Below are 27,773 nucleotides of genomic sequence, written 5' to 3'. Positions count from 1 at the left end.
AAGATGATCAGGTAAGTAGAGAGAGCGGTTGAGTTTTGCTTCGTGATATGTTGGAGTGTAATCGTGTTGTACATTTTTAGCACAGAAAGCTACTTTCAGTGTGGTTTTGGCACTCTTATTACCAAGATGAAATGCGCTTACTATTGTTTTTCCAGGATTTCATTTGAGCCTCCATTTCCGGAAATATTGTTCCATATTTTGGAGGTCCTCGGTTAATGCTTTCTCAATGTCATGGAGGTTTGTGCTTGGATTGTCATGGCAAGATCATCTGCAAATCCAAATTTTTGTAATTTAGTTGGAGGCATGTCACTTATGTAAATATTAAAAAGAGTTGGCACAAGTACAGAGCCTTGTGGTAGCCCGTTGTTTATGATATGGGGCGCGCTGGTCTTACTCAGAACTGGAGGGGAATAAGCTATACCCACATAATGCACCTTTATCCTGTTAGAACTACAGCCACCCCAGGAGTTGCATCAGTATAAAGTTATCACACTCCTAATCTAGAAATATTACACCTCTAGCTGACAGAGTTACACCCGTACAACTGTCACATGTAGACTAGACCTTAGTCTGTACCGGAGCAGCTCAACATTTCTCCTTCAAAATTTTTGTTTTGTTTTGATGAAATCTGGCCATTTTTCAAAGGCTGGATGGGGGATCTTTTTGTTTGTTTTCAGTTTTTGTTTTTTTGCTCACTGTTTTGGATTTCCCATTTTTGTTTCCTTATTGCCAAGTTTGATTTGTTGGCTTAGTCACATGGTGGGAATGTTCACAATAAAAACTGCTCTAAAAAGAAAAATTTTGCTGGCAACATTTTAAAAAATGCTTTTGAAAAGTACAATTTTTGAAAAAAATCAATCTTTCAATTACAGAAGTACCAGAGCTATTTTTAAAAGAGGATCCATTCTGATACAATGGAATGAAACTCCCTTTGAAAGTTAAAAGGAAAAAATGTAAGAGTTTTGACCAGCTCAAGTTGAAGCTCCTTTCTTGGTCCCTTACTTAAGCATATACATAACATTGAGGCAAATGGGACTATTTAAGGGAGTAAAGTTATTTCATCTTAAGTGTAGCCTAGTGGTTAGCCCACTGAACTGGGACTCAAGCCCTGGATTCTATTCCTAGTTGTGCCATGGGCCTGCTGAGTGATCTTGGGCAAGTCACTTTGCCTCTTTGTGCCTCAGTTTACCTCATTGTAAAATGGGAATAAAGTCACTGGCCTCCTCTGTAACGTGCTTTGAGGTCTACTGATGAAAAGATCTATGTATTGTTCTGTGTTTGCAGGATCAGGGCCTTAGAGGGTAAGCTGTTGTAGGCAGGACAGTATCTTCCTGTGTGTTTGTACAAAACCCAGCATAGTGGAGTCTTGATGGGGTCTTTGGTCGCTACTACCAGACAAATAATAATAATTAACAATAACGTGCAACTTTATGAAGCTAGTGGAATGTTGGTCCTGATCAAAGGGAGGCCTGCTTTCCTTGGAGTTACTATGTCCCAATCTTTCAATGCTAGGGGAAGGCCAGCCCTGCATACAAAATATGTAGCTGTGCCAACCAACAGTTCAGCATTTAGCTTTTCAATACATAAAAACAGCATTAACTACTTTTTGTCTGAAGATCCCCCATTATGGCAGTTTGATGCTTTAACACCAGTGTTTGCAGTGGGGATGTCTTGTACTAGTCTTTGCCATGGAATACCAGCACCACCATGCTTCAACCACCACATCTTTTTGTGTTCATCATGCATGCAGCAGCTCCACCAAGTAACTGCCCCAGTTGGCCAATGGCTCATGCAGTAGGTACCCACCTATCTCAGCTTGGCTCCTCATGGGCTCCTTCTTGCCTCTTCCTTTATCAACTTCCTGCTTCTACGTTCTTTTGGCTAACAGGTTCTATGGTTGGGCAAAGATGGTGACTTCACTGATAACTCGAGGTTTCATGACTCGAGGCCCCAATACCTTGGGGAACATAGGTTTTGGCTGTGTCAGCTCTCAACACATCTGCTGTCTGTCAGTTTTGGGTCACTGCTCTCCAGCTTCTGCTGTATCACTAGATCTCAGCTTGTACCTCATGGGGTTGTCCTCTTTCCTTTTTCCTTTCCAGTGGTTAGAGAATGACCTAGTTGTTGGGACACTTCCTACAAGTGCCACCCGAGCATGCCCTTCATAGGTGGCATGACAGCTGTATACTACGCCCCAGAATAGAGTGTGACTGACTTCGCTGTGGACTGTGCTCACAGCTGTCCCTGGCAGCAGTGCCCCAGACAGAGTTTTTGCACACTCTGGAAAAACCACACTCCCTGCTGGACGAGTACTCAGCACTGGACAAGCTAAGAGGCAGTGCAGCCATCAAGATGAAGACAAAGAGTTAAATCCCTTGAGACCACAAGATTGGAGCCAAAAAAAAAAAAGTATAATCTTAAAGGTCACCCTTTATATTAAAGGCACATTTATAACCAATTTATAAAGGTTTACTAAAGCATAGATGCTATCAGCATGTCACAGACAGGTGGTTATAAGCACATCAGCAGAAAGCTCGATAGACGGTTATAAGCCATAGTTATCAACAATCTGTTGACCTACTGGACTGTGTGATAATTGATTAACTCTTGATTAAAACATTTATTAATCATTTATTAACCCTTCCTAACCTAGTTATAAATATACCGTCAATGAACCTGTGACCACCTTTAAACTTAATGGCTGGGTTATTTAGGGGATTTCTGATAGACTCATTAGCCTATCACCTCTAAGGCTGGTTTGAATCCAGTACAGGATGGGCACCACCACCTGAGAGCTGTTGGAGAGCCAGCATGAAATAAGACAATGGTCTCAGAGGGCTTTCTAGAGGGCTCTAATCAGCCTCCTTATTGGCAGATACGTCAGAGACTGACCAAGGACTGAATGGACATGGAGAGTAAACGCACATCTTGTACCACCCGGGTGGTCTGTTCTGCACCAAGACTGGATCCCTCTGGTGCTCCTGTGCTAGACGTGTTCTGTGGATGAATGAGAGGCCTTGTCCTTCAGCATTCTCAGCCTGGTATCTTTCACCAGTGCTAAATTAACTTTTTTTAAAAAACTGAAAAAAGATCAAGACATGTTTATTTAATGGAGCTCCCTGCAGGAGCTAGAAGAGATGAGGTCATTCTCTGACTCCCAATGAAAGCTGACAGCTCTAACTAACATTAAAGCCGGAGCCGACAGGAACTGCAATAGCATGATCATGAGCACATGGCATTGAAATCAAGCTCCAGGCCAATCTGACCCAGCCACATGCTGCTATTCTGAAAGTTGCCCAGACCCCAGTGACAAATGCACCATATTAAATGTTACTTAACCGGGCTCAAGCCCACCTTTGTTCCTGACATTAGTAGAAATCATGCCAAAGTCCGGCACTGTCAAAGAGATTCTGAAGAATCTTTCAAAGTTAATGGGGGGTGATTGCTGATGGCAGGGTCAGGGGAGCACGAGCAGAAGAAGTAAAGGGGAGAAAGGCTTTGGGAGGCTTCAGCTGGGGATGTGGCCATGGGAGACTCTCTAGGAGGAAAAGGGTAAGTCCCTCCATCCTTTCTCAATGTTTTGCAAAGTGGCCTCTGATTTTCATAGAACCTAGATTTTAACACCAGACGGGCCCATTAAGATCATTGACTTTTGGATGCCCAACTGGAGAGCCCTTACAAGCATGTTATTATAAGCAATAAACTTTAGTTCTGGAGAGTGTCCCAATGCAATGTCATTCCACTGCTAGGGCATCTCTAGGCAACCAAGCACTGTCCTGGGAGCTGGAAACTGCCAGCGTCTAATCCCACCGCTGCCAACAGCTGACTCTGCCCTCCACCAAGACAGGCAGGCTGGCATTCTGTGCAGCGCCTCCAGCCCGACCAAGCTGGGGAGGGAGGAAAGTGGCTTTACACGACCACTTGATCCTTCAGAATCTGGGCTGCTCCAAAATAGCCCCAAATGTAAGTCAGAAGAGTCGCTGGCTCCTCTAATTTATGGCAGTCCATCAACATCAGCCTATGGGCTGTGAAGCAGGCCAGAATCCACACATTACTATTCATCTACCCCCTTCCCTCAGCCCATCCCTTATCCTGGGGATTAGGAGGGGGCATCAGAGTGCTGCACTTCGGGGACCTTGCAAACTAGTTGTGGTGCATTAACAGCCCCTATGTGTGATGGAACAGTTTAGAGGGGCCAGATTCTGTCTTTTAACTGATTTGTGCCTCAATTTCCCCATCTGTACACTGGAGATGGGCACCTCCTGGGGCAATGGTGAGGAATGGAGCATTAACATTTGGAAGGCACGTGGAGGCTTTTCTATGAAAGGGGGTCTAAGGGGCAAAGGATTCCCATTACTGTGAAAGCAATGGATAGAGATCGCAGCAGAATGGGGTCATAGCCTCTCCTGCAACCTACCAGCCTTCAGCACACAGTGACCGTGATAGCGGTCCATACCTACTCATGCTAAGCTAAGACGGAAAACCTAAATGCTCATGAAAGCATCTCTTGGCAGAAACCCCATCCTCAATTACAAAAATCATTTCATTTTTTTTATGACTCAGAAGCCTGTGAGACCTCGTAATCTAATTAACTAAAGCGCCTGCTCCTGCAGCTCCACTGGCCCAAAGAATACAAATAGCCGAATCCCTGGCATTGTGTAACCCCTCCTGGCCCGCCAACCACCAGCATCCCTTCCACCGGGCCACCCCAGGCTCCCTGAGCTCGCATTGAGCAGTCCATGAACGGACAACACAGATTGGCTAGTGCAGCTCACAGTACATGCACAAAGTAATGGGACTCCCTGCCCCTCTCCCCACATCCCCCGGAGAACTGCGCAGTAGGAACAGAGAGCTGTCTACAGATAGGCAAGGGGCGGTGGGCGAAAAAGTGCTCCATATTGCCATGCCCTCTAGGGGGCACTAGAGGGTAACTTGTCCTCAGGTGGATTATAGAGCGGGCTTCAGGCTGCATAATGACCTGGGGTAGGTGCGGGGGGCAGCAGGGCAGGCTGTCCTGAAGGCTCTGCCCTCCAAACCCTTTCCTCATGGAGTAGAGAGCTGGGCTTTTCTCTGCTAACTGGAGCCAGTGAGGCCTTGTAATCTCTGGCACTCAGTCTCTAGTCTCCAAGACAGGGGGCTGTACCCAAAATTGAGCCCACAACCTCCTCCCGCACCCCCTCCTGCACTCCAAACCCTTCGGCCACACCTCGGAGCCCCCTCCTACACCCTAAACCCCTCATCCTGAGCCCCAGCCCAGAGCCCACACCCCCAGCCCAGAGCCCTTACCCACACCGCAACCCCCTCCCCCAGCCCGGAGCCCCCTCCTGAACTCTGAACCCCTCATTTCTGGCCCCACCCTGGAGCCCTCACCCCCTCTTGCACCCCACCCCTCTGCCCCAGCCATGAACAAGTGAGCAAGGGTGGGGATTGGAGTGAGCTGGGGTGGGGCCTCAGGGCAGGGCAGGGTCAGGTTGTTCGTTTTTGTGCAAATAAAAAGCAGCAACCCTAGCCACCATCTCACCACCATCCCTCCCCACTGCCATTCCCCCAGTAGTAGCTGGACCCTGACTGAGTTCAGCGGCAGTACCATAAAACTGATAATCAGAGGAGCCCCATGGGCATAAGTGGCTGCTCTTCAGGGCACCAGGAACTGTTACACTGAAACATGTTCCCTCCCGGCTCCTAACAACCACACAGGTTGGGGCTGGTGCAAACTAATTCCCTGCTGAGGGGATTGGGGGGGCTTTATAGTTAATTGAGCTGACAAACACAAACCTCAATTCAAGAGTTCTCCCTAGTTTGGCTGCAGGCCCTTCCCTCCCTGCTGCTAGTTCCCTCTGCTTCACAGACACACTCAGGGCCCGATTTGTGCTTGCCCAGTGCCCTAGTGTGTGGTCAATACTAGCACAGGGACACCTCGAAACAAGGGCATGGCTCAGCAGGGAATTTCCCTGGAGCTGTGGAGCAGGGGTCTCTCGCTCTAGTCCCCTGCCCTCCTGCAGGAGGCCTTGGCAAAGGAGCCTTGAGGGATGGGCATAGGGTGCTTGGAGGAGTGCCTAGGGGATTCTAGAAACCTAGATATACCGCGCCTCTATCTTGACCATAGGGACAGCCTAGCGCCAGTGCCAGGCTGAATCAGGGGCATTAGACCTTTTGTATTCCTGGGCTGGAGCAAATAGGCCCAGCTGACCTGATGACAAGAGTGATCCAGGAGAGCTGGTGGCTTTGCTGCGCAAGTTGCTATAACCCAACAGGGTGCTGCCAGCCCCAAACATTCACCAATCACAAGGCAGGGCCACCAACGTTACGAGATGGCTTAAAAATCACAAGAGTTGCAAAATAATAGATCTGGGGATCATTTTATTTGCTGTCCGGCTTCTGAACCTTTCAGGCACGCTCATGCCACATTTACACAGGTATTGTCTGCAGTCATGAGGGCTAGAAACTTCCTTTTTTTCTTTTAAGTGGATATTGAGATTCTCAAATAAGCCCATGACTCCAGGAGCTGGGGCTTGATGAAAAAATTCAAATATCATGAGACTTGGCCAAAAAAAAATCATTACAGGTGGCAGTACTGCTAACGCCCTGCTACAAGCTGGTATTGTTCCCAGAACTTCTTCCTTGCTACTCCGCCCCATTTCATCAGCCCTTGGAACTCCTGGCAAGGTTGCTCAGCAGCCTGAGCTCCATCCCTTGGCTTTGCAGCCTGTCTTTGTTGCAGTCTCCTACAGTGGTCCCAGCTTCCCCCTGGCTATGTGACAGCAGCAGCCAGCCTTATGGGATGGAGGAGCAAAGGTGTGTGCAGTCAACTCTCACGCGGACACGTGCAGGGGTCCTATTCAAATCACATTTTGTGTGTGTTGTGCCATGGAAATAATTTGGGGTAAGCACCTTCTGGCCGCTCAGCAGTGCGTATGACTCTGCATTGCACATGTGCTCAGAGCTCCCTTTTGGAGTTCATAGCAGTACCATTCATAGCAGTACCTTACCGAAGGGCACACCAGGGAGCATTAAACAGCCCATACACCACTTGTGGCCTGCAACCACGGTTACTGTAGGGCTCCAGCCTGTCCAGGCTCTGCTGAATTGTTTTCAGTGGCAGATGGAGAATGTCACCAGCAGAGCAGGGGGGACAGTGACCTCCTTTTTGCAGGGAAGCCATTGGGCATCCACACCATGACTCGCTGTGGGGAAGACTGTGCTGCCCTGGCCCTGGTGGAGCAGAGGAGGAGACTCCAAGGAAGAGACCCACAGGGAAGAGTTGAGTGGTGAGAGAAGCAGTGGGGAGAGAGAAGAGCAGACATTCTGGGGAAGAGGGGAGGCAGAAAGAAATAAGGGGCAGAAGACAAAGGGCCTGAGTCTCAGTTACTCCATCCCCACCACTGGGAGGCTTTAAGCTCCTGGATTTGAATGCCTGGCCCCCAGTGTAAGCTAGAGCACCTTTGGGGCTGCTCTAACTTATGCTCTGCTTCCCATGGTCCCCTATGGTCTCTGAGAAGCCAAAAATTACCATAGTGGGTGTGCTGTAGCCACAACCCCAATCCACCCCGTCCGCCACTAGCTGGGAGCTGAGGTACCAGAGAGCCTTAAGCTAGCTGTAATTAGCGAAGGAGGGCCCAGCAGGTGTCAGGAATGAGAACTCGCAGTTGCGCCTGCCCACTCTGCGGCAGCCTACGAGCCCAGCTGAGCCACAACATGACTGCAGCTGCAAGCTCTCCTGGGCCTGCCTTGTTCCTGTGCAGCTCCACTCTGCTTCCACCCCCTCCCTCTACTGCTTCCTGGCTTCAGCTGTGACCCTGGGCTCTGACTCCTGGTCTCAGACTCAGGCTCTGACCTTCGGTGCTGTTCCTGGCCTGTGAGTCCTGCTCCAACCACTAGGCCTGACTGCCCACATCCCAGTTCGTGGCAGCAGGGGGGATTCCTAGGGGCTCTTTAAATGCACTTTAAGGACCTTTCATGCTGCTGAAGCAGCCAAATGGGGCCTGAGTGTGACGGAGCCTCAGGTGCACAGTACGGATAAGGAATGGGTGGGTGGGAAGGGCAAGCCAGGAGCAGAAGGGTGGGAGGAGAGGAGCCATTGATGAGGTGGTGCTTGGAAGAGGCAAACGCATTGAGGGGTAGTCTGGCAGGAGGGGAGCAGTACTTCCCCGATATGGCTACCCCTCCCCCCAATCAAGACTTGCTTCTACCTGGACTCATTAAGATTCTTCTGAAGAGCAAACTCTTTGCAATGTGCCAGCCTGCACCAATGGCTGCAGTTGCCCCAGAGGAGGAACCGCATGGACACCCTTGTTTAAGCTTCATCCCTTCCCCGAACGTTACTCACCTGAAACCCTGGTAGGGAGAATGTGGGGCAGGGGAGGATGAGCAGGCAGAAGGAGTGAAGATGACACACCCGGAGGTGCTGATCACCACTAATGTGCCCCTCAGTGCTGCCCCAGGCCCGGAATTTGGCCACAAATCCAAATTTGTAGATTCCAAGGCCAGAAGGGACCATTGTGACCATCTAGTCTGACCACCTGTGTAGCACAGGCCAGAGACTTACCCCAGAATAATCCCTAGAGCAGAGCTTTGAGACAAACATCCAGACTTGATTTAAAAATTGTCCGTGATGGACAATCCACCATGACCCTTGGTAATTTGTTCCAATGGTTAATTACGCTCACTGTTAAAAAACGTACACCTTATTCCCAGTCTGAACTTCTCTAGTGTCATCTTCCAGCCACTGGATTGTGCTAGACCTTTCTTTGCCAGATTAAAGAGCCCATTATTAAATATTTGTCCCCCTGTAAATACTTACAGACTTCTAAATAAGTGACTAGTGCTGCACGCGAGCATGCAACAGAGACACGCGGGACGGATGGCCACAAGAACAGTGGCTTTGGGGGATAATAAATAAATCTGAAGATTTTTAAGGCATTTTAACCAACACAGCTACAGTACATATACAGACCCCACCATGACTGGCTGGCTTACCTCTGGTGTTACAAAACCCTCATCCATGAGCTATCCATACGGCAGGAGCCAAGTCCTGTAAACAGGCAAGGAAGTATTGAGGGGCTCTGCTTCTTCAGTCCCTGGAAAAATCATGGAGCAGGTCCTCAAAGAATCAATCCTGAAGCACTTGCATGAGAGGAAAGTGATCAGGAACAGCCAGCATGGATTCACCAAGGGAAGGTCATGCCTGACTAATCTAATCGCCTTCTATGATGAAATTACTGGTTCTGTGGATGAAGGGAAAGCAGTGGATGTATTGTTTCTTGACTTTAGCAAAGCTTTTGACACGGTCTCCCACAGTATTCTTGTCAGCAAGTTAAGGAAGTATGGGCTGGATGAATGCACTATAAGGTGGGTAGAAAGCTGGCTAGATTGTCGGGCTCAACGGGTAGTTATCAATGGCTCCATGTCTAGTTGGCAGCCGGTATCAAGTGGAGTGCCCCAAGGGTCGGTCCTGGGGCCGGTTTTGTTCAATATCTTCATAAATGATCTGGAGGATGGTGTGGATTGCACTCTCAGCAAATTTGCGGATGATACTAAACTGGGAGGAGTGGTAGATACGCTGGAGGGGAGGGATAGGATACAGAAGGACCTAGACAAATTGGAGGATTGGGCCAAAAGAAATCTGATGAGGTTCAATAAGGATAAGTGCAGGGTCCTGCACTTAGGACGGAAGAACCCAATGCACAGCTACAGACTAGGGACCGAATGGCTAGGCAGCAGTTCTGCGGAAAAGGACCTAGGGGTGACAGTGGACGAGAAGCTGGATATGAGTCAGCAGTGTGCCCTAGTTGCCAAGAAGGCCAATGGCATTTTGGGATGTATAAGTAGGGGCATAGCGAGCAGATCGAGGGACGTGATCATTCCCCTCTATTCGACATTGGTGAGGCCTCATCTGGAGTACTGTGTCCAGTTTTGGGCCCCACACTTCAAGAAGGATGTTGATAAATTGGAGAGAGTCCAGCGAAGGGCAACAAAAATGATTAGGGGACTGGAACACATGAGTTATGAGGAGAGGCTGAGGGAGCTGGGATTGTTTAGCCTGCAGAAGAGAAGAATGAGGGGGGATTTGATAGCTGCTTTCAACTACCTGAAAGGGGGTTCCAAAGAGGATGGCTCTAGACTGTTCTCAATGGTAGCAGATGACAGAACGAGGAGTAATGGTCTCAAGCTGCAGTGGGGGAGGTTTAGATTGGATATTAGGAAAAACTTTTTCACTAAGAGGGTGGTGAAACACTGGAATGCGTTACCTAGGGAGGTGGTAGAATCTCCTTCCTTAGAGGTTTTTAAGGTCAGGCTTGACAAAGCCCTGGCTGGGATGATTTAACTGGGAATTGGTCCTGCTTCGAGCAGGGGGTTGGACTAGATGACCTTCTGGGGTCCCTTCCAACCCTTATATTCTATGATTCTATGATTCTATGAAGAGGAGAAAAGCAGCCTGTCCTGTCCCATTGTGATACAGGCTCCCTCACCAGCTGGTGGTCCAGCAACGGGGAAGGATGTTAATGTGGGGCACTTGGGAGTCCCGTGGCTTCACTGTGCACGCTCACAGCTAAACTGTTGGCAGAACTAAAAGGTCTTTTGCTTTTCTGCAGTGCCCTGTCCATGAGGACTGCAGAGTGCTCTGCAAACCACAGTAACTGAAGCACCACAGGTAGGTAGGAAGTACTGTTTCCATTTTACAGTTGGGGAACTGAGACACAGGAAGACTGAAGCCCAGATCCTCCACAAAAGGATCTGGGGTCCTAACTCTCAGCGATTTCCATGGAAGTTAGGATCCTGAACACCTCTGTGGGCCTTAGTGAGTTGGCCAAGGTCACACAGGAAGTCAGTGGCAGATCCAAGAACTGAGCCTATAACTCTTGACTTCAAGGCCTGTGCTTTAACAACTCAGCCATCCTTCCTTCTGATGGACAATGGTCTTATTCTCAGGGACACCTGGCTGTCATCTGTTCCCTTTGAAAAGCACACAGAGCCTCCTGCTGTGTGATCAGAGGCTCTGGTCTCCTCCTCTCTCGATTTTCACTTTCTGGGAGAATGGAGGGTCATAGTATTTTGTTTGTCTGCACTTTGTCAAAAGGAAAATTCACCTTCTGTAACATGCTGTATGGTCAGCCCCAAGCATTCGAAACTCCTGAGACACAACACTGGTTTAAAAATCAGGAGATACTAAAGATGATGAATTTGGGCGTCTATTTTCTTGACTTCTGGGGTTGAGTCTCATATCTTCCATCTTTTCTTTGCAACCATGAGGGCTAGAAACTGACTTTACTTTTTTAAATGGCAGCCAAGACTCTTACAATCACAGGAGTCCCAAAGCTGGGGCTTTAAAACACCAAACATCATGAGACTTGCGCTAAAAGCACAGGAGTTGGCAACAGGGAGAGAGACACATGACAAATGAGCCCTGGAATGGCTCCAACCTGCTGGCTCAGGAGGCAATGATGTTTTATACAACCCTCTTTCTGCCATCCCTCTGTAGGCCCACCTGCTCTGGGAACATGCACACTGGAGACTAGGAAAAGTTCTGGCCAATGTCGGATATGGCCCTCAGGGGAGCTGAGTTGCGGTACTGAGTCGCTCACAGCATGACTGCTCCAGGACCCGTATTGCCAATGGGCCAAGGAAGGCAGCACAGAGACAGAGATCCCATGGGGATTGCCCTGGCCTCCAGCAGATCCTTTGGGATCTAGGGTTTCTTTGGCCAGCGCCCTGTCTACCCGTGGGAAGAGGGGTGCACAAAGTTCACTCCCCCAACAGAAGGATGAGGAATAGGTTCCATGGACCAGATCCTGTTTATCTGTTGTGCTTATCTAGCCCCCATCACTGTGGAGTCCAAGCACCCCACTATCTGTAATGCATATCTCCTCCCGAGACCCCTGGGAAGCAGGCCTGGGCTGTTATCCTCATTGTACAGGTGGGGACCTGAGGTTCTAAGTGACTTAGCCAAGGTCACACAGCAAGTCTGTAGCAGAGCAGGGATTTGAACTTGGATCTCCCTAACTATTGAGCCTTCCTTCTCTATGCAGCATCCTCAGATGGTGTGAATCAGCCAAGCCTCATTGACTTGGACAGAGCTGCACCCACTTGCACCAGCTAGGGATCTGGCCCCACGAGTGCCCACATTCAGCCCCCAGCCCACCAGGCATGTTACTGTCACATGCGGGAGGGTTTGTCCCTTACTGTTTGCATGGAGCTTAATGGGCTAGATGGTACCTTTGTTGTGGGGGTGCATCTGGACCCTCTGGCAGTGGGAACCCCAGGAGGGGTTCTCCTCAACCTACACAAATGGGAGTCTGGCAGTGTCAGTGTCCCCGTCCTGCAAACAGGGGCAGCAGGAACTCAGTCAGCTCTTCTGGCTAGCATGTGCATGGGGGGACGGACACACAAATTAACCACCCAGCTCTCTTAAGGTAAGCTAGTGCCAATGCAAAGCTAGTAGTGGCTGTACTCCCTGGACACACTGCACAAGGGGAGTGGAGAGGCTCTTGGGCCAGATTTGGGCCCACTCCCCCCAGTCTGCCCTTGCCCAGCCAGGCAGGTCCTGATGCCATGAGGCCCATAATGTTGTTTTGGAGAATGCAGCGTTTGTGCAGCCAGCCTCTTGTATTGAACTAGCGCCGTGACCTTCTGAAATCTCCTCAGGAGGAGCGAGGAGCTGCTTTCCAAAGCATGTGCGCATGTGAGATAGGGATAATTAGGCAGGAAAGCCCCCGGGCTCGGAGGGGACGGGACTCTGCAGGCCTCGCTCCCCACAGCAATGTCTCTGAGTCTGACACAATGCTGGCCCCAGCGCAATGGTCAAGTTATCTGATCTGGCTTCCTACTGGACAGGAGATGGGGAAGATGGCTCTGCCCAGATGCCTCACTCTGGTCGGCTCCCTGCTCTGTACAAAGAGATTTCAGTGATGGCTCAGGGCGAGGTTGTCACATGCAGCCAGGGCCTAAAGGGAGGGCTGATGCAAAACCACGCTGTTCCCTGGGGAGCTCCCCACTTGTGCAGGAGGGAGGCAACACCCCTTCAAAGGGGACAGCCTACGCCTCCCAAGTGGCCAGCATGGGGAGGGCAGTCATCATCGTTCCCTTTACCGTCCACTTCCAGCTGAGCTGCTCCTGGACAGGGGAATGCATCTCAGTAACAGCCAGTGTGCTCCCCTGCACGTGTGCACTGTAGTTCTGGCAGGTCCATACCTGGGCTGCCCAAAGAGCCCCGGGGAAAGGCTGATCTTTACTTGGGCTACCCAAGGGGATAGGGTAAGGTCAGTTACTCCCCATCCCTCCCACTGGTAGCCCAAATCTTAGCCTTAATAGAGAAACACCATCTTTACCTCAGTGACTAGGACTCTTAGTAAAAATACCATAGGTTTTTTTAACACAGTAATGGTTCTACAGGCTGCATCTTGCAGTAGGGCCACTTTAGTACTTGTTAAGTGCCTTCTGCAATGTTTATGGCCTCGCGGATAGAGCAGCAAACTTGCACACCGGACTCCTAGGTTCTCTGCCCAACAATATCACTAATTGTGGTGTGACCTTGGGGAAGTCACTTCACCAATCTGTGCCTCAGTTTCCCCATGGGATGATAGTGTTATCGCTGGGGCAGAGGGTTAATATGGGGAGAAAGCATCCAAAGAATGGAGACAGCAAGAATGAACTCCCTTGTCATTACGGAACCTCATGGCCCTGGACTTTGCACTTCAAAATGATCTTGAGGGGGAAAATACAAGAGATCTCCATTTATACCTGTACTTAACTTTTTGGGGGGAACCAGCTGAACAGAGAGCCATTTAGTTTGTGGCTCAGCTGACCCCAAGACATACCCTCCGGGCTCAGGCTCCCACTTTCAGCCTTTCCCCTTGTTCGCTCTGGACTTGTATAGGAAAAATCTTGTTCACAAAAATCCTAGCTGAGCTGCACACTTTGAAGTACCCACTAATGTATAAATTGATAGACACATGCAGGTTTCTTTTTTATAAAATGTCTAATGATAATATGCTACATTTTCTTGCTAAAAGTGTCATCCACTCAGATGTGGAGAATGTAGGCTGTAATACCAGCTACTGGAATGCAGGCCCGGAACACCATGCCCCATCATCCAACAGGCACAAATCTCTGTTTATCCTAGCAATTAATCCTCCCCTATGTTTGGTGATATTATAATTACAGAAACATTGCCATTCTGAAGGGCTTGTTTCCACCAATGTATTTTACTTTATTTACATCACCACAATAGGCTACAGCAAACAAAAAAAGGGGTGAAATTGTATTTAGAGAGACAATGCCACATGGATTCCCAAGCATTTTGTAGATGTAAGTCACCCTGACTCCAAATTACACGTTTATTGTGTGAGCACACAATGAGATCAGATTAAATATTGACTAAAACTGGCCTAACGCACAAAATAATGAAAAGCACAATAGTATGATTTAATCCAAACCATTAGAGAAATACATATCTGTAACATACAACATGCCTTTCCCATAGAAATACTCTTTGTATTCCAGCTAGTCTTAGGCAGGAGAATTTCTTCCTCATAAATTATGTATTTTTTTTTCAGTTGCCAACACATTCCCTTTACTGGTTGCAAAAAAATTTCATACCGTCTGGTTTATAAATGGGCAGGTGGTGATATCTCTGCATTCTCAAAACTGAGATGGGGAATCAAATATGGCTAAAGTCAAAAAGTATTTCCCCTTTGTCCCCAAAATGTAAAATATGCCATTACAGTGTAGTCATTATAGGTACCTCATCAGAAAGTACTTTCACACCTAGCTGAGGATCAGCAAACTATCCTGTCTTCTCCTTCTTGTCCTCCCCCCAAAAAATACAAAAAGCCCCACCAAAAAACAAACAAAAATAAAACCCCAGCAAGACACAAATGCCAATATAACAATTAAGATAATAATATAGTGCAGAGTGGGCTAAATACACAATCTTCCCAGATGCTAGACCTTTAAATTCTGCAATACTGTCCTGCCTCATTCAAGATTAGAAGAGAACTGTAACCTAGCAAAGACAAAAAGACAGAAGGTAAGAAAAAATCCCACTGATCAGTAAAGCCCTTCCATAGTCCAGATGCAGTCCTATCACTTCAGCTTCTCTGTACCATCTCCATGACAACTGTGTAATTTGGATGCTATAACCACTGCTGAACTGATCTTTAAATGTAGCTTTGTTATAAACCATAGTACAGAATATGTCAGAGTCTTGGTAAAGGAAACTTGCCCTATAAATGAGGGAGGTAATTAAAGAGTCCCATTTTCATGTTCCAGATATTTTAAATAACCAGGAGAATTAATGTGTTCCTCTTAATGGGTAGAGGATTTGGAAGTCAATAACAGCCATCAATTGTTTTTGGTGAGTAACGTGTCCGAGCACTACACCCCAAATTCCCAGTCCAGACATCCAGCTGAGAGTTGAAAAAGCAGATTCAGAGAATGGGCATCTGGACGGACACACACACCCCACTCCCCAACTGAGACAATTCAATCCCTAGCATTGAAGCACAAAGCTGATACATCAAATAAATAATAATAATAATGATACTGCCATGCCTAACCAAGCAAAATAGGACATAGGATGCCATGGGGATGAATCAAGTAAATGATCAACAATGATAATAGTGTATATTGTCCTTGCACTTACCGGAGCAATAAGCCTTTTTTAGTTCCCCCCCAACGCAGCTCTCTTTTCTCCTCACCAATCCATGCAAAATAATCAGCAGCTACACATAAGGAGTTGCCCCATCCCCCATACCTTCCTAGACTTTCCTTTTATTGGTTTTTTTCCCCCCTTGCAGTGGGTCACACCTCCCAGGCTTTCCTTCAGGTGTCAAGAGATTGCTAGAGATCGAGCAGGAAGGATGGGAGGGAAAGGGGACAGAAAGGGGAGGGGGGAGAGATAAGACTAAAAGGGAAGGCAGAGAGTGATTGCAGTCAATGAAAGGGTGGAGGGAAAGACCTTGCTACATAAACCTAGAGGAATAGATTGCAGCTAAGCAATCGGCTAGAAGACACTCACTACAGTGGAGTGTGAGCAAACTGCTAAGAATATTCAACGGTTTCTGAAAGCCCAGAGGGACAGATTTGCTATCGGCCAGCCAATCAAATACCTTCAAACTGGAGCTGGTAAAATCCTGCCAAACAGACGGGCCTTCTTTAAGAAATGTAAAAAATAAATAAATAAGCAAACAACAACCTTGGTAAAATTTGCAAGGCTGATGAATGCATTCACAGGGCCTACCCGGTCCCCTATTGCCACCTGGGTCTCCACCCCTCCCCCTACTGGAGCTTTCCAGGGGTTGCGTACCACCACCACCCTGCTTTGCTCCTTCCTTTCCCATCGCTGCTGTCCCCCGCAAACAGGGCCTTCCCCCTGCCAGGCTTGCTGGGGAGCTTTTTCTTGGAAGCCCCCCTCATGGCTTGGGAAACAATGTTCCAACGTTTCTCCCTATCAGCGTGAGCAGGCCTCCAAAGCCTAGGCTTTTGGTTTTAATGGGTTCTTAGACCCTGTTTCCTGTTCTCCTGTTCTGATGGCATCTCACATCTCTTCTAGGGTTGCCAACCCTCCAGGATTGTCCTGGAGTCTCCAGAAATTAAAGATGAATATTTAATTAAAGATTGTGTCATGTGATGAAACCTCCAGGAATAAGTCCAAGCAAATGTGGCAACCCTAGCCAGACACATAAGGGTGGCTTCCGGAAGGAGCACCTCGGGTCTTGGTGCAAAGCTGGTTCCACTGGGAAAAGGACAAAGCTCAGAAGAATGAGGGGCTAATTCGCAAGGTGCTCAGGGTTTGCCCAGAGGGCAAAAGGTCACCACTTTCACCAGGGAAAGCAGCATGAGCACTAGTGAGAAACACAAAATTATACCCTAGATCACACTCCCAACGACTAGGAAATAGCAAGGTACGTGCTTGAGTACCAGCGCGCCTTTTTTACCCTTTTGTAATGAGCATGTGCACATTCTAGTAGCTGGAGGCCCACGGAGGACCAAAACCCTGCTCTGTTACTCACAGCCAAAGCAGTTTCTCCATCAGCTATCCTGACAGAAGCCTTTATCTTGGGGGCAAAGCTCCTGACTTCTGTCTCTCCTACTCAGTGATATATGTCTGGTGTAGAGGATGACTGCACGATTCATTGTAGCTTTCATGCCAGGCCTCAGGGCATAAAAGAACCTTTCACTAAATTCCTGTTGGAAGGCTTGCCCTATAGGAAGCATGCCCATACAAAAGTCTTTTCTTGGCTATTCAAGGTATTGTGAGCAGCTTGAGGGATGGCACTAGATCTCATAGACTTTAAGGCCAGAAGGGACCATCATGATCATCTAGTCTGACCTGCACATTGCAGGCCACAGAACCTCACCCACCCACTCCTGTAATAGACCCAGAACCCCTGGCAGAGTTACTAAAGTCCTCAAATCATGATATAAAGACTTTGAGTTACAGAGAAGCCACCATTTACACTAATTTAAACCTGCAAGTGACCCGTGACTCATGCTGCAGAGGAAGGCAAAATAAAACCCAGGGTCTCTGCCAACCTTGCCCAGGGAAAAATTCCTTCCCAACCCCAGATGTGGCAATCAGTTGGACCCTGAGCATGTGGGCAAGATCCACCAGCCGGACACCTGGGAAAGATCTCTAATGCCCCTTACTACAAATACTGCAGCAGTCTACAGTAATACCTCCAGACACTGCAGTGAGACCATTACAAGCAGTAGTGTCCTGCAGCATCATTGCAGAACACGGCTGTATATTTTCCCCCAAGGAGTTGTTCTATAGCACAACACACAGAGTTGTTTGCCAGGGTTCGTATCTGTAATGAACCATGTAATGAGTCACCCTGCAGCTATACTCATGAGTTATCCAACAAATGCAGGTGTGAATGAAGGTTACTGGGCTGTAGAGAGATATTAAATAAAGATCATGGCAATGGGCAAGACCAGTATTAGTCTGACAAATTCAGGTGTGGAAGTCTTAACTTCCCCAAGGTTTTCTCATCTAAAAGGCAGATTCAAGTTACACTATGGTGAATATCAGACCTGCTCACCTCTGCTCAATGTTAATGAATTTGTAATCAGCCAGTTATCAGGTTAAGATGCTTTAAGAAGCCATGATCAATATTCATCAGTGTGTTGCTCTGCTAGGGACTGAAGGCAAATACCAGAATCCAATTGCTTTACAGCCAGTCCTATGGAGGGATATTTTGCAGCATGACACAGTGAGGTTCTGGTTTCTAAGCGGAATACATAGGCTAGCTGGGATGCATAACAACAAGGGCTATCCGTCTTGATGCTTCAGGGAATGAACTGATCAACAGCTGGAGTCAGGAAGAAATGTCTTCCCACCCATGGTAGAGAGCTGCATATTTGTCCTAGTAATTTGTGGCAAATTATTAACAATCGTTATACCTTTTCTTCGATTATAGGTAGAGCCATACTAGCTAGGTTCATGTACCCTGGACATGCTGTGATTTTTTTTGGTGTTACCAAATATCACTATTACAAACAGTTTTTACAAATTCTGCTTGACTGTACAGACAGTTTAGTCTTGGAGAGTTTATTTGTTGTGGTGCAGTTCTGTTTGGAATCTGTGAACGTAACAGTAAACAGGATTTGAATGGTAATCATCTCTCAAACTGAATAATTTCTTAGGTGCCGCAGCTGCCAATAGATTGTACATCCATATCACAGGCGTGAGCTTGCAAGCATCCACACAGCAATGGGGCTGTGCACATACCCTCAAGCACACAAAGATTCTGACTGCTAGATTGAAAGGAGCCGGGGGCCAGACAGCTTCACTTTCAAGCACTGTCATCGGAAGGATCTTTTGGTATCTTTTCTCTTCATCCGTCACTGATACCTTGTTGCCTGTAATGTATGTTAGTAGTTAGCTTACTTTGCTCTTAATAAAAATACAGATATTCATTTGAGCTGGTCACAGTTTTTCATTTTTCCCCCAAATTGCCTTTTTTTTAAAACCATTTTTCCCCATAAAAATGAAAATTTTCATTTCTCACAACAAGAATCCTGGCCTCCCTGCCAAGAATTTTTCTGGAAATTTGTATATCAAAAATGTTATAGTGGTTATCAATATTTTTCAATAGCAAAATTATCAAAAACCATTTCAATGATGTTTAGGATACAATTTTTGTGGGGGGCGGGATAGGGAAATCACAATATATTTTGAAAAGCAAAAACCATTTCCATTTTGAATTCTTCAGAATGAAAATAAATTTAGAATTTTTTCGCAAAACTGATTTTGGATTTTTTCAAGCCATCTTTATGATGAATGGTTTTATACCAGACTTGTCGTGACAGTGCAGTCGCTTTGTTGTCTTAGTATATCATATTGCAGCTTCCTGACCCTGCTTTGGCTGGGTGCATCATCCTGGGATGATGAGCCAAAGCAGGTAGAAAGACTGAAGACAGCAAGATTAGCTTCAAATGCTGTGTTTCATCCACAGCAATGTGTATGTGAGCCACATGCTACATACCTTTTGTACCTGGGCAAAGGTATCACCCATTATGCACAGTCAACCTGTGTAACTCATTGCCAGGGGATGTTGTGAAGGCCAAAAGTATAGCTAGGTTTAAAAAAGAATTAGATAAGTTCATGGAGGATAGGTCTATCAATGGCTATTAGCCAAGATGGCTAAGCCTCTACCTGCCAGATGCTGGGACTGGATGACAGGGGATCACTCAATAATTGTCCTGTTCTGTTCATTCCCCCTGAAGCCCCTGGCATTGACCACTGTTGGAAGACAGGATATGGGGCTAGATGGACCATTGGCCAGTGTGGCCATTCTTATGTTTCTCATTATCATGGTGTAATTCAGCTTGTGCTGTCTTCTCTCTCCAGGCTCAAAAATTGCAACAGAGCTAGCTCCATCTCTTGTCCTTTGAGGCAGGGTTGACGCTCTGTCAGCCAACAGTGCCCAGTTCTTCAGCTGGATGCTTTTTTCCCCAGAGATGAAGAACATTGGTGATACCTCAGCCTTGGCATGGAGACAGCTGCCTCTGCACTGGCCCCTGCTTTGCCAATAGTTGTGTTGGATCAGGGTGCTTTTTGGTTCAGGGAATGGAGATGGAGGCCTTGGAACTTGCATTTTCTGCAGACCATGCTGGTCTGTCTCCTCAACATCACAGATTTGGGATCCCCAGGGGTTCTGAGCTGGATGGCCACTGCCCCCACTGGTCCCCCATCTCCCTACAGAGGCTAAGTCAAGTTCCTTTCAGGTTAAGTCTAAGCAAGAAGAAACTTGTAATTGATGGCTTAGTGCCAACTCAAACAGTAGTAAGAATACAGGGCCAACTTGCTTCAATCCAGCCGTAGCTGGGTGTATTATACTGGCCAGAAACTTGTCTCCTTGGGCACATGGAAAGAGTTCTAAACAGCCCAAAGGCCCATCTATCTGCTCACATCCGAGTGTCTTCTTCCAGGAAGAAGCTTCCTCCAGCCAGCGCTCTCCCTTCTGAGGGGATATCCTCTTTAGCAAGCAGTAATCAGCAACCTTCTGGTGCCTGCATTATCTCCTGCGTTACCTCTTGGGTTCATGGGTACATACACCACATCACAGGGTCATGGACTCGAGTCAAGGATTCATAAATGCATTTCCACAGACTCCCCTACTTCTAGAAGTCATCAGGTGGTCACAGTGAGACAAGGCTCATGGATGACTGATTGCTCTGGCTTGGGCTCTGCAGCACTGATCCTCTGAGCTAGACCCAATGTCAGATCCTCCACTCCAGCTTCCAGTTTTTGTGGATCTCCTTTCACAAACTCTGATCCACAAATCCCTCCATCTCAATCCTGGATCAACACACACCACTGCTGATGGTCTAGGACAGCTCTTTGCAGGTAGAGCAGTTGTTCTCAGGTGGTCACAAACCTTCCAGGGTTGTCTGCCTTCTATTTCTGTTACACTCCACTATTGAACACTACAGGAATCTAGACTGGCTATATGGCCAGCAAGAGTTCAAATGGCAGCAGTTCTGCATATCAGGCTCCAGTAACAGGTGAAACACCCAACTGTGAGGAGGTTTCTGAAGGAACACAATGGATGTGAACACTGGCCAGAAGGTTCAAAGCCACCTAAGTGGGTGCCTAAGTCCAACTTCACGCACCAGGTTTCTGTGCGCTTTGTGGCTAGGGATTCTCAACCCTTTTGCGGGTGCCTGTATTTTTTGGAAATCGGGTGCAATAGTTGTGTGGGCAGAGGCTGGGCATCTAGATGGAGCCCAGAGCTGGGGTCTTCAGAATGTTTCTGTATTGTACCATGAGCTGGGGGCGTTCTCACCTTGCCCTAAACAGAGGCTTTGGCTGAGATTTTCAAAGCCAGCGGGGGCATGGCATCTGAATCTCTTGGGGTTGCAAACAGGTCTCAGGGGTCATAGCTACCTTTCCTTTCTTTATGGCTAGACTGGAGAGGGAAAGGGGTTTTCTGTTGTAATGTGAGGTTATGATATGGAAGAGGTTGAAAACCACAGAAGTAATAGGAGTTGGAGCCACACAGCACTCATTGATATTAATGGGACTGGCTAAGCACCCTAGTTGGCTTTGAAAATGTCAGCCTAGACCCACTGTATAATATCAAACTTACCCGCTTCCTGGAGTTTAGTTGTATTGATAAATCAGCAGCAGCTAAACCTCAGCCTAAGCTTTCACACCACAACTGCTGCTTCTTAGGATCTCCATGTTTCTGCCCCTAATTCTCTCTGATCGGAGGGGCATGCTCACCTCTCTTAGATCACGTGGAGTTAGAAAGTTGCACCTGACACAAGGAATCAGCAGAACTTGCTCAGCAGCTTTATAAAGAGTTATCTGCAAACTCTACCAGCAATGATTTTAGATTTTCTTCTAGGGCTTTGCTAAAGATATTGAATAGCGTTGGGCCAAGAACCGATTCCTTTGGGACACAAAAAGATATACCTCTGTTGGATGATGACTCTCCATTTACAATTACTTTTTAAAAAAAATCTATCACCTGGCCAGTTTTTAATCCATTGACTCTGTGCTGCATTGATTTGGTATAATGCTATTTTTAATCAGACTGTTGTGCAATGCAAAATCAAATAAATTCCAACTTCTGAAGTTGGTCCAATAAAAGATATTACTTCACCCCCTTGTCTCTCTAATATCCTGGGACCAACATAGCTACAACAACACTGCAAACAATTATATAAATCTAAGCAGATAACATCAACAAAATTACATTTGTGAGCCCAACTCATCACAAAAGGTATCAACTTTGTTTGACAAGACCAATTTTCCATAAAACCATGGTGACTGGCATTGATTATGCTGCCAACGTTAGTTATTTAGTAAATGCATCTCATCTCACCTCACACTTTTTATGATTTTGTTCAGGATCAAGTTAACCTGCCTATGGCTTCCCGGGTCCTCCCATTTACCCTTTGTAAATATTGGCTTTTCTCCAGTTCTCTGGAACTTCCCCAGAATTTGTTCATTTCTTATATATCATCATCAATCACCCAGACAGCTCCTCAGCCAATTCTTTTAAAACTTTTCGGTGCCAGTTATCTAGTCCTGCAAATTTAAACATGTTTAACTTCAGCAATTGCCATTTAAAATCCCTCCTAGTTACTGTTGGATTAGAAGGTACCGGTACTTCATTATTACTCTAAGATCTGAATACATCATCCTGTTTCTTTTCAGATACTGAACAGAAATGTTTATTGAATACGTCTCCCTTTTCTACATCATGATTGACAATTTTATCATACTTTTCCAGTAACTACCATTTGTAGCATTTTTTTCTTCTTCATATATATAAAAATATCCTTCTTATTGTCCTTAAGCCTACTGGCCATTGATTTGTCATGGATACCGTTAGCTGCCTTATTAAGTCTCTGCTAATTTATAGTCATTGCTATCAACTTCCCCTCTTTCCATTTGTTATATAGTTTTATTATTGTTTTTTTTACTTCCCCTAAGAATTTTTTTTAACTGAAAATGCCTCCTTTTATGATTGAAGAATTCTGAGAGGTTTGGGGCATCCAATAAAGTTTTCTTAAACAAGTCTCAATTATAGTTTACATTGTTTTTCCTCACAGTTAATTTTTTTCATAATTGTTTCCAGCTTTGGGATGTTGCCCCTTTTAAGCACCATGCATGTATATTTGGGACTGTATTCTTTTGGCACTGGTATCACTTCATTTTTATCAGTCAGAATGAGGTCTATATAGAATTACGCCAAATTGTTTGCAATACATTTTGTTTGTTCTAAAATCATCATCTATGCTTTTTGGAAACTCCAAGGACATTTTGCTAGTGGGAGACCACTCAATGCCAACTGCGGATGGTATTTAGCGTTGCTGCTGGAATGACTGGCATTGATTACAGATGGTGTCATGCCCAGTGCTATGATCATGGACAGCACTGAATATGCCCTCATTTGGTCTCATCTTTATGGCCATGGCCACAGTTCCAGAGTGGGTTTCACATTTAGCTGGTCAGTCTAATGTGGACACATCAATTTCTTTACATTCAGAATTTGAAGGGGAGTATTTTCAGCAGGATAATCTAGCGTTTCTCAGCTGCAGATTTGTATAGGACCCAGATACAGTTTAAGTAGCTCTCCAGTCCTTGCTGGCCTTTTTTTAACTCCATTTCCATTTCCTAGCCATTGCTGACGTCTGTCTAAATGCTGATTATCTCCACGGCCACTCAGCGGTTCAGCGCGTGCAAGGGTATCATGTGAAAGAATTTGAGCTTTTGAAATAATGCAAAGCTTAAGAAGCTGCGGTTCCAGGCAGCTACAGACCTAGCATTCCACTGGCCCCCTTTTCTAACATATACATGCAAACACACCCTCTTTCATGTCGGCCACCTAAGTGAATATTCACTGTATCTTCCAAACAACCGAGCATTTTTAATTGAAGGGATAATTCAATTGCTCATTTCAGCCCTGCTCTGTGCAGCTGTCAGTCTCTAGCACCAAAGCTGCTGTGTCAGAAGCCATAAAGGTTTAAGGTTCATCCAGGCATCAGCATGGCACTAAACCACAAGGGACTGGGGGAGGGTGGGAATGATGGGATGGATTAAATGCATTTATTATAAATACCTTAGAAACTACCAGCCAAACCATCCTCAGCAGAGACCAATGGCATTCGTGCACCTCCAAGCATCTGCAGGATCCGTAATGTGTTTGAAAATCTCACATTTAAATAGCTGAGAGGGGAATCAAACAAAGCTTTGTGGCTGAGATGCTCAAAGCCACATAGGGGGTTTGGATGCCCAGTTCTCATTAAAATTAATGGAAATTGGGTGTCCAAACCCTTTAGGCAGCTTTAAAAATCTCCATCTCCATTTATAATTAATGTGTCCAACAGTGCAACAAATATTTATCTAATAGGTCACGTTATGTGCAAAGAGGGAAGTGTCTAGTGGTTAGACAGGGCCCTAGGAGTTGCACTGTCTTCTTGGAAGTAAGTCTCAGTGCATGTAGTTAGTAAGTTTGATGCACTTTTACTGGCAGAAGTCCAGCAGTTTTCTCTATGTTACTAACTCATACACTAGCCCAACCTCTACCAGCACTGGGGTTCCCAAGTTACAATACAGTGACTTACTATTGGATGCCTGGGTTCTAGTCCCAGCTTTGCGCTGGGCTTGAGGAGGAGAGGACTAAAGCCTACATTTGGAGACTTCAGCTGGACAGACCGACTTGACTTGTGTAGATTTTAAGGCCAGCAACGAGCATTATTACCATCAAGTCTGAGCTCCTGCATAACACAGTAATTCTGGCCTCATGCCCATACCTGAGCTATAGCACACTGCGATGAACTGGTAACCACAAGGGATGCCCCATGGGTGGGGTCTGAAGGTTGCCAGAATTCCTTTTGGGGTTGGGGTTAATTCTGATAAGCTTGTTAGCATGCTCATAGGTTCTGGTATTTGAATGTGGTTTCTCTGTAATACTTTTTTACCTTAGGAATAAAGTGGGCTTGTGTAGGAAGTGCTGTGGGTACCTTATAATTGTACCAATCACACCTGTTAATGGTCTCTGAAGAGAAAGCAAGCAGGTGTCCTTTGGCATCCTGTCTGTGCTGAGAAATACAGTGAAGGCAGGGAGTTGTGCAGCCTGGAAATACCCCAGCCAGAAGGGAGTAAGACGTGATTCTCCACCCACGAGAGGTGATGGCTGGGGGGCCAGAAGTCTGAGAGTGAGAGCCCTGTCTGGACCCCTGAGAGGAAATACAGGGGCAGGTGCCCTGACCTGGGACATACGCCTATTAGGAAGACAGCCAAGCTTGATTTAAAGGTTTCAAGTGACAACGAATAAATCAATTGTTCAATAATTACCCTCAGTGTTAAAACTGTGCATTTTATTTCTAGTCGGGATTTATCTGGCATTATCTTTCAGCCATTTAATGTTGTTCTGCCTTTGTCCGCTACAGCCCTCTACTACCACAAATCTTCTCCCTATATAGGTACTTATAGACTTAGGATCAGGTTCCCTTTTCACCTGCCATGGGATAAACCACAGAGTGAACTTCTCCAATCCCTCATTGTAAAGCAGGTGTGCTGTGATGGCGCAAAGTGCTTTATAAACCAGAAATGAGTGTTGATTGGCCACATGGGCTGTCAATCGCCCAGAGAGGGGGGCAGGGACAGAGTCTTCCTTTTTCTAGGTTCTGGGTAGAGAAGCCCTCTGTTAAACTCCCTGGCTTTCAGATGTGAGGGTATGAGCTGCAGGAGGGAGGCTCACTTGGAGAAATGTAGTCCTGTTGAAATTATATTATGGAAGATGTTCCTTATTGCTTTAAGTCTCTGAACTGGGTCTTGCTACTTCATTGGACAACCCTGCTGTGTACTCGGCCACCTACAGCTTGCAATCCTATGGGCAGATGGAGAGAGCTGTCTGTATCTTTCAGACACTGAATGTGAAGTGGTTAGACAGAGTTAGCATCGGCATATAATAGCCTGACCCAAGTTAATCTGATGGATAAGATTTAAAGTCAGATATTGAAATGGTGCCCCATCGCTTTAACTTGGTACCTGATAGCATGCCCTGGGCACTCAAGAAAGGGAAACCGCTTTGTACACACCTAAATCCAGATCTGCTTATTACTAAGTTACCAGCAGCTGGGTGTAAACTTGCTGTGCAACAACAGAAGGACCTAGAGGCTATGGGGATTAACCGACTCCAGCGGAGAGCCAGACTGAAAACTCCCTGCAGCTGCCTGTAAACTGAAACAGAATAAATTCCATCCCAGGTTTCCAGATAAAGATGAGTGGAAGTATCAGCTTTTTGGAGAGAATAGCTTATATGATGAGTATCTGCACAGGAAGGCCAAAACATGCCCTAGTCCTGAGAGAGAACCTTTTCCACACATAGGAGTCCCCTTTTTTTCTGTCTTCAGATTTATAAGACCATTTACTATACTTTGGCTGGGGGTTCATAATTGATTTATTATAGAGTGATGGCACACACTCCCTGGCTTGGGTGGTAGTTGGGACAGTGCTTTCTAAACAGTACAGCATTATTTGTTGTTATATGCAAGAAACAAATAGACTTGTTGCAAAGCTTTGTTTCAGATCATGCTAAATTCTGAAAGGCTATTTTACCTTGAGAGAGCTGGTTGGCTTCCCCCTTGGTATAAGTGAGCTAACACTCATGAAGCCAATGCCATTAGGCCTGTTTATGGCAGCTGTGAATTTGACCCAAGGTGTGTACTTTTCTCTAATGTAGAGTTGCACAGCCCAATCATTGTCATGTTAAGATAATGCCATGGCTGGGGGAGGTCAAGGGGTAATGTACCAATTAGTTTCATCCTATCCTGGTCATGGCACCCTGATCATAGCTATAGAAAACAACCTTTTCAGTCCTCGTTCCTCACAACATTTTTATGTGCTTGCACGGTTCTCTCCTCTTACTTTAAGAGGAGGTTTTCAGCAGATCAGTTCCTGTGTATTTCTTTAGAGGGGGATTGAGAACAAATTCTTGATATGCTCTAAAAATCCCTGTGTGGACTAACTGTGTGTTCACATCAAAAATAACAATGTGCCATGAACAGTGTTATGGGGGGAGAGGTCTCCAACACCTAGTGGACAGGTATCCACGTCACACAAACACAATTGGCAGCTGCAGGGAGCCTCAGCAGAGGCACTTGTAGATAGCGCTCCACGTAGACCTTCCAGATCAGGGTTAAGGTAGGTGGCAGCGCTGGATTAGCTGCTGCTGTCTGTGTGGAGTAAGCAGAGGGTTCCAGGCTCTGGGGCTGGCATCTTCCACCAGCTTTGGGATTCACTTGACAAATAAAATGGAAATGTACCTCCTTTGTAACAGGCAGGCCCCTAGCAAGTCAAAGACTGGGTTCTTCACACTGTAGCTGAGCAACACCTCATCAGCCTGCCTGCCCAACCAGCCCACTGGCCCAAAGCTGGAGCAGCTGCTTAGCTTTCCAGCAGCCACACGTTAATGTTAGTTTCGCCATGTCCTGATTATTTTAAAATCTCAGAGGATCAGAGAGGAGGGTCAGGGGATACAAGGGAGAATAATCGTACTCTGCACTAAGGTGGGGCTCAGCAAAGAGCTGCCCAGACATTGACTGTGCCTGCCAGTCCCCCTGTGAGGGAGAGGGGTGTTGTACAAGACCCACCATCGTGGAGCACCCATCTGTGATGAGGCCCTGTGCTGCAGCACTGCCACGGAATTCTTCGGCCTCTGCCCACTGCAAATGTCACTGAGACCTCCAGCCAAGCTGCTGTATAGTGGCCATCCAACCCCTTCTGCACTAACAGTCACAGAAACACAGGG

General features: G+C 46.6%; 1 protein-coding gene across 4 annotated transcripts in view; it reads right to left on the bottom strand.

Annotated features, from left to right (window-relative positions):
• The window catches only part of PSD2 (pleckstrin and Sec7 domain containing 2), a 172,434-nt gene that overhangs the window by 126,140 nt on the left and 18,521 nt on the right, over positions 1-27,773 (bottom strand). Inside the window, exon 1 of one of the 4 annotated variants that reach the window (XM_075131391.1) lies at positions 15,641-16,012. The exons of 1 other annotated variant lie outside the window; for it this stretch is intronic. The gene's annotated coding sequence lies outside the window, so the exon portion shown is untranslated. Of the gene's footprint in view, positions 1-15,640; positions 16,013-27,773 lie in introns of those variants that run through there. 2 more of the 4 variants (XM_075131389.1, XM_048861118.2) reach the window with 2 other exon arrangements.

This window comes from Caretta caretta, chromosome 8 (genome assembly GCF_965140235.1).
Source record: "Caretta caretta isolate rCarCar2 chromosome 8, rCarCar1.hap1, whole genome shotgun sequence".
Taxonomy (NCBI): Eukaryota; Metazoa; Chordata; order Testudines; family Cheloniidae; genus Caretta; species Caretta caretta.
This window is presented reverse-complemented; position numbering and strand designations above follow the sequence as displayed.